Here is a 6,275-nt window from a genome sequence, read left to right as displayed (position 1 = left end):
TTGGGTGTCTTAACATCAGAATTGATTGAGCAGAAGAAAGAATTAGTGAGCTTGAAGATAGGCTATTTGAAAATACACAGTCAGAGGAGACAATAGAAATAAGAATAAAAAACAATGAAGTACACCCACAGGATCTAGAAAACAGTTTCAAAAGGGCAAATCTGTTATTGGCCTTAAAGAAGAAGTAGAGAAAGATAATGGTAGAAAGTTTATCCAAAGGGATAATAACGTAGAGCTTCCCAAACCTGAAAGACATCAATATTCAATTACAAGAAGATAATAGGACAACAAGGAGATTTAACCCTAATAAAACTACCTCAAGACATTTAATAATCAAACCTCCAAAGGTCAAGGATAAAGAAAGGATCCTGGAAGCAGCAAGAGAAAAATGTCTGGCAGCAGACTTTTCCATGGAAACCTTACAGGCCAGGAGAGAATGGCATAACATATTTAAAGTGCTGAAGGGAAATAACTTTTATCCCAGGATAGGAAAATATCCTTCAAACATGAAAAAGAAATGCAGAGTTTCCCAGTCAAACAAAAGCTGAGGGATTTCATCAACACCAGACCTGTCCTACAAGAAATGCTAAAGGGAGTTCTTCAATCTGAAAGACAAGGACATTAATGAGCAATAAGAAATCATATGAAGGTACAAAACTCACTGGTAAGTACAAAGAAAACACAGGATATTATAACACTGTAATCATGGTGTGTAAACTATTCATGTCTTGAGTAGAAAGGCTAAAAGATGAGCCAATAAAAATAATAAAAACTTTTCCAGACATAGACAGTATAATAAGATATAAATAGAAACAACAAAAAGTTTTAAAATGGGAGAATGAAGTTGAAGTGTAGATTTTTAATTAGTTTTCTCTTTGCTTCTTAGTTTGTTTATTCAATCAGTGTTGTCATCAATTTAAAATAGTGAATTATAAGACATTATTTGCAAGCCTCATGGTAACCTCAAAACAAAGAACATACAACTGATACACAAAAAATAAAAACAAAGAAATTTAAACATACCACCAGAGAAAAACACTTTCACTAACAGGAAGACAGGAAGGAAGGAAAGAAGGAAGGAAGAGACGACCTCCAGACAATCAGAAAAACGAAGAACAAAATGGCAGGATAAATCCTTAATAATAGTATTTAATATAAATGAACTAAACTCTCCAATCAAAAGACATAGAATGGCTGAATGAATTTTGTAAAAAGACTCAAAGATCTGTTGCCTTCAAGAAACCCACTTCATCTATAAAGACACACATAGACTGAAAATAAAAAGATAGGAAAAGATGTTCCTTGAAAATGGAAACCCGAAAAGAGCGGGAGTAACTATACCTATATCAGACAAAATTATTTTCAAGAGAAAAACTATAAAAGGAGACAAAGATGGTCACTATATAATGATAAAAGGGTCAATTCAGCAAGAGGATATAACAATTTTAAATATATATGCACCCAGCAGTGGAGCACCCAGATATATAAAGCAAATATTATTAGAGATAAAGAGAGAGCTAAGCCCCAGTACAATAATAACTGGAGACTTCAACATCCCACTTTCAGCATTGGACAGATCATCCCAGCAGAAAATTGACAAAGAAACATCAGACTTATCTGTACAATTGGCCAGATGGACCTAATAGATATTTACAGAACATTTCATCCAAGAACTACAGAATACACGTTCTCCTCAGCACATGGATCACTCTCAAGGACAGGCCATATGTTAGGCCATAAAACAAGTCCTAAAAGTTTTTTAAAAGTTGAAATTGTAGCAGGTATCTTCTATGACCACAATGAAATAAATCTAGAAATCAATAACAAGAATTTTGGAAACTATACAAATTCATGGAAATTAAAACAATATGCTCCTGAATGACCAGTGGGTCAGTGAAGCAATTAAAAAGGAAATTAAAAATGTTCTTGAGAAAAATGATAATGGAAACGACATACCAAAACTTATGGGCTACTGTGAAAGCAGCACTAAGGGGAAAGTTTATAGCTCTAAGCATCTACATCAAAAAAGGAGAAAAACTTCAAATAACCTAACAATTCATCTTAAAGAACTAGAAAAGTAAGAGCAAACCAAACCGAAAATTAGTGGATGAGAAGAAATAATAAAGATCAGAGCAGAAATAAATAAAATTGAAATGAAGAAAACACTGCAGAAGCTCAAGGAAATGAAAAGTTGGTTCTTTGAGAAGATAAAAAAAATCAACACTCTCTTAGCCAGACTAAGAAAAAAAAAAGAGAGAAGAAAAAAAGAGAGAAAAAAAGAAAGAAGACCCAAATAAATAAAATTAGAAATGAAAAAGGAGATATTACAACCAATACTGCAGAAATTCAAAGAATCATTAGAGGTTACTATGAGCAACTATATGCCAATAAATTGGAAAACCTAGAAGAAATGGATAAATTTCTAGACACATACAACCCACCAAGATTGAACCACAAATAAATCCAAAACCCGAACAGACTAATAACAAGTAATGCAATCAAAGCAATAATAAAAAGCCTTCCAGCTAAGAAAAGCCCAGGACACAGTGGCTTCCCTGCTGAATTTTACCAAACATTTGAAGAACTATACCAATTCAACTAATCCTACTCAAACTCTTCTGAAAAATAGAGGAGGAGGGAATACTTCCAAACTCATTCTATGAGGCCAGTATTACCCTGATACCAAAACCAGACAAAGAAACACCAAACAATGAAAACCATATGCCAAAACCCCTGACGAACATTGATGCAAAAATCCTCAAAAAAATACTAACAAAATGAATTCAACAATACATTAAAAAGATCATTCATCGTGACCAAGCAGGATTTATACCAGCATGCAAGAATGGTTCAACATACAGAGATCAATCAGTGTGATACATCATAGTAACAGAATGAAGGACAAAAATCACACGACCATTTCAATTAATGCTGCAAAAGAATTCAATAAAATTCAGCATCCCTTCATGATAAAAACCCTCAGAAAACTGGGTGTAGGAGGAACATATTTCAACACAACAAAAGTCATATATGACAGACCCACACCTAGTATCATACCGAATGGGGAAAAACTGAAAGCTTTTCCTCTAAGATCTGGAACATGACAGGGATGCCTACTTTCACCACTGTTATTCAACATAGTACCTGGAAGTCCTAGCTAGAGCAATCAGACAAGAGAAAGAAAGAAAGAGTATCCAAACTGGAAAGGAAGAAGTCAAATTATCCTCGTTTGCAGACGATATGATCTTATAGGTTTTTCCAACTAAAGACCCTGCCAAAAAACTATTAGAACTGATGAACAAATTGAGTATAAAGTTGCAGGATACAAAATCAACATAGAGAAATCAGTAGCATTTCTATATGTCAACAGTGAACAATCTGAAAAAGAAATCCAACAAAGTAATCCTATTTATAATAGCTACAAATAAAATAAAATATCTAGGAACTAACCAGAGAAGTGAAAGAGCTCTACAGTAAACACTGTAACATGCTTATGAAAGAAATGGAATGGCATGCCAAAAATGGAAAGATATTCCATGTTCATGAATTGGAAGAAACAATATTGTTAAAATGTCTATACTACCTAGAGCAATCTACAGATTTAATGTAACCTCTGTTGAAATACCAATGACATTCTTCACAAAAACAGAAAAAAAAATCCTGAAATTTATACAGAACCACAAAAGGCCCAGAATAGACAATGCTATCCTGAGCAAAGGAAAGAAACTGGAGGAATCACATTACTTAACTTCAAATTATACTACAGAGCTTTGGTAACCAAAACAGCATGTACTGGCACAAAAATATAGACACATAAACTAATGGAACAGAATAGAGAGCCCAGAAACGAACTCATATATCTCCAGTCAACTCATTTCAACATCGGTGCCAAGGACATACATTGGGAAAGGACAATCTCTTCAATAAATAGTGCCGGGAAAACTGGATATCCATATGCAGAAGAATGAAACTAGACCCCTATCTCTCATTACATACAAAAATCAAATCAAGGCCGGGCGCGGTGGCTCAAGCCTGTAATCCCAGCACCTTGGGAGGCCGAGACGGGCTGATCACGAGGTCAGGAGATCGAGACCATCCTGGCTAACACGGTGAAACCCTGTCTCTACTAAAAAATACAAAAAAAAAAACCTAGCCGGGCGAGGTGGCGGGCGCCTGTAGTCCCAGCTACTCGGGAGGCTGAGGCAGGAGAATGGCGTAAACCCGGGAGGCGGAGCTTGCAGTGAGCTGAGATCCAGCCACTGCACTCCAGCCTGGGTGACAGAGCAAGACTCCGTCTCCAAAAAAAAAAAAAAACAAATCAAAATGGATTAAAGACTTAAATCTAAGACCTCAAACTATAAGAAAACACTGGGGAAACTCTCCAGGACATCAGACTGGGCAAAGATTTCTTGAGTAATATCCCACAAGCACAGGGAACCAAAGCAAAAATGGACAAATGGAATCACATCAAGTTAGAAAGCTTCTGCACAGCAAAGGATACAATCAACAAAATGCATAAACAACCCATAGAATGGGAAAAAATATTTGCAAACTACCCATCTGATAAGGGATTAATAACCAGAATATTTAAGGAGTTCAAACAACTTCATAGGAAAAAAAATCTAATAATCCAATAAAAAAATAGGCAAAACACCTGAATAGACATTTCTCAAAAGAAGACATACAAGTGGCAAACAGGCATATGAAAAAGTGCTCAACAGCACTGATTATCAGAGAAATACAAATCAAAACCATGATGGAATATCACCTCACACCACTTAAAATGACTTTTTTTTTTTTTTTTTTTGAGATGGAATTTCACTCTTGTTGCCCAGGCTGGAGTGCAATGGCATGATCTTGGCTCACTGCAACCTGCACCTCCCAGGCTCAAGTGATTCTCCTGCCTCAGCCTCCCAAGTAGCTGGAATTACAGGTGCCCACCACCACTATTGGCTAATTTTTTGTAGTTTTAGTAGAGATGGGGTTTCACTATGTTGGCCAGGCTGGTCTCGAACTCCTGACCTTGTGATCCACCAGCCTTGGCCTCCCAAAGTGCTGGGATTACAGGCATGAGTCACTGTACTTGGCCTAAAATGGCTTTTATCCAAAAGATAGGCAACAAATGCTGGCAAAGATGTGGAGGAAAGGTAACCCTTGTACACTGATGGTGGGAATGTAGATTAGTACAATCACTGTTGAGAATACTTTCGAAGTTCCTCAAAAAACTAAAAATATAGCTACCTTATAATCCAGCAATTGCCCTGCTAAGTATATACCCAAAAGAAAGGAAATCAGTTTACCAAAGTGACATCTGCATTCCCATGTTTACTGCAGCACTATTCACAATAGCCAACATTTGGAAGCAACTTAAGTGTCTAGCAACAGGCAAATGGATAAAGAAAATGTGGTACTTATACACAATGGAGTACTATTCAGCCATAAAAAAGAATGAGATCCCATCATTTGCAACAACATGGATGAAACTGGAGGTCATTATGTGAAGTGAAATAAGCCAGGCACAGAAATACAAACTTCCTGTGTTCTCACTTATTTGTGGGAGCTAAACATCAAAACGATTGAACTCATGGAAATAGAGAGTAGAACGATGGTTATGAGAATCTGAAGAGGGTAGTGGGGGATGGGCGTGGGGCTGGGGAATGGGTACAAAAATATTATTATATAGAATCAATGAGAACTAGTATTTGATAGCACAACAGGGTGACTACAGTCAACAGTAACGTATTACACATTTAAAAATAACTAAACATGGCAGAGCATGGTGGCTCATGCCTGTAATCTCAGCACTTTGAGAGGCCAAGGCAGGGGCATCACCTGAGGTCAGGAGTTTGAGACCAGCCTGGCCAATGTAGTGAAACTCCGTCTCTACTAAAAACACAAACTTAGCTGAAGGTGGTGGTGCACGCCTGTAATCCTGGCTACTCAGGAGGCTGAGGCAGGAGAATCACTTGAACCCGGGAGGCGGAGGTTGCAGTGAGCTGAGATTGTGCCATCGCACTCCAGCCTGGGCAACAAGAGTGAAACTCTGTCTCAAAAAAAAACAAAAAACAAAAAAATACCCCAACCTAAACGAGTATAATTGGAATGTTTGTAACTCAAAGGATAAATGCTTGAGGTAATGGATACCCCATTGACTTTGATGTGATTATTACACATTGTATGCCTGTATTAAAATATCTCAGGTGCTCCATAAATATATATACCTACTATGTACCCACAACAATTAAAAATGTTTTAAAAAAGGACCTGTGAGTAAC

The sequence above is a fragment of the Chlorocebus sabaeus genome, chromosome 5, assembly GCF_047675955.1.
Source record: "Chlorocebus sabaeus isolate Y175 chromosome 5, mChlSab1.0.hap1, whole genome shotgun sequence".
NCBI classification, from domain to species: domain Eukaryota; kingdom Metazoa; phylum Chordata; class Mammalia; order Primates; family Cercopithecidae; genus Chlorocebus; species Chlorocebus sabaeus.
Note: the sequence above shows the minus strand (reverse complement) of the source record.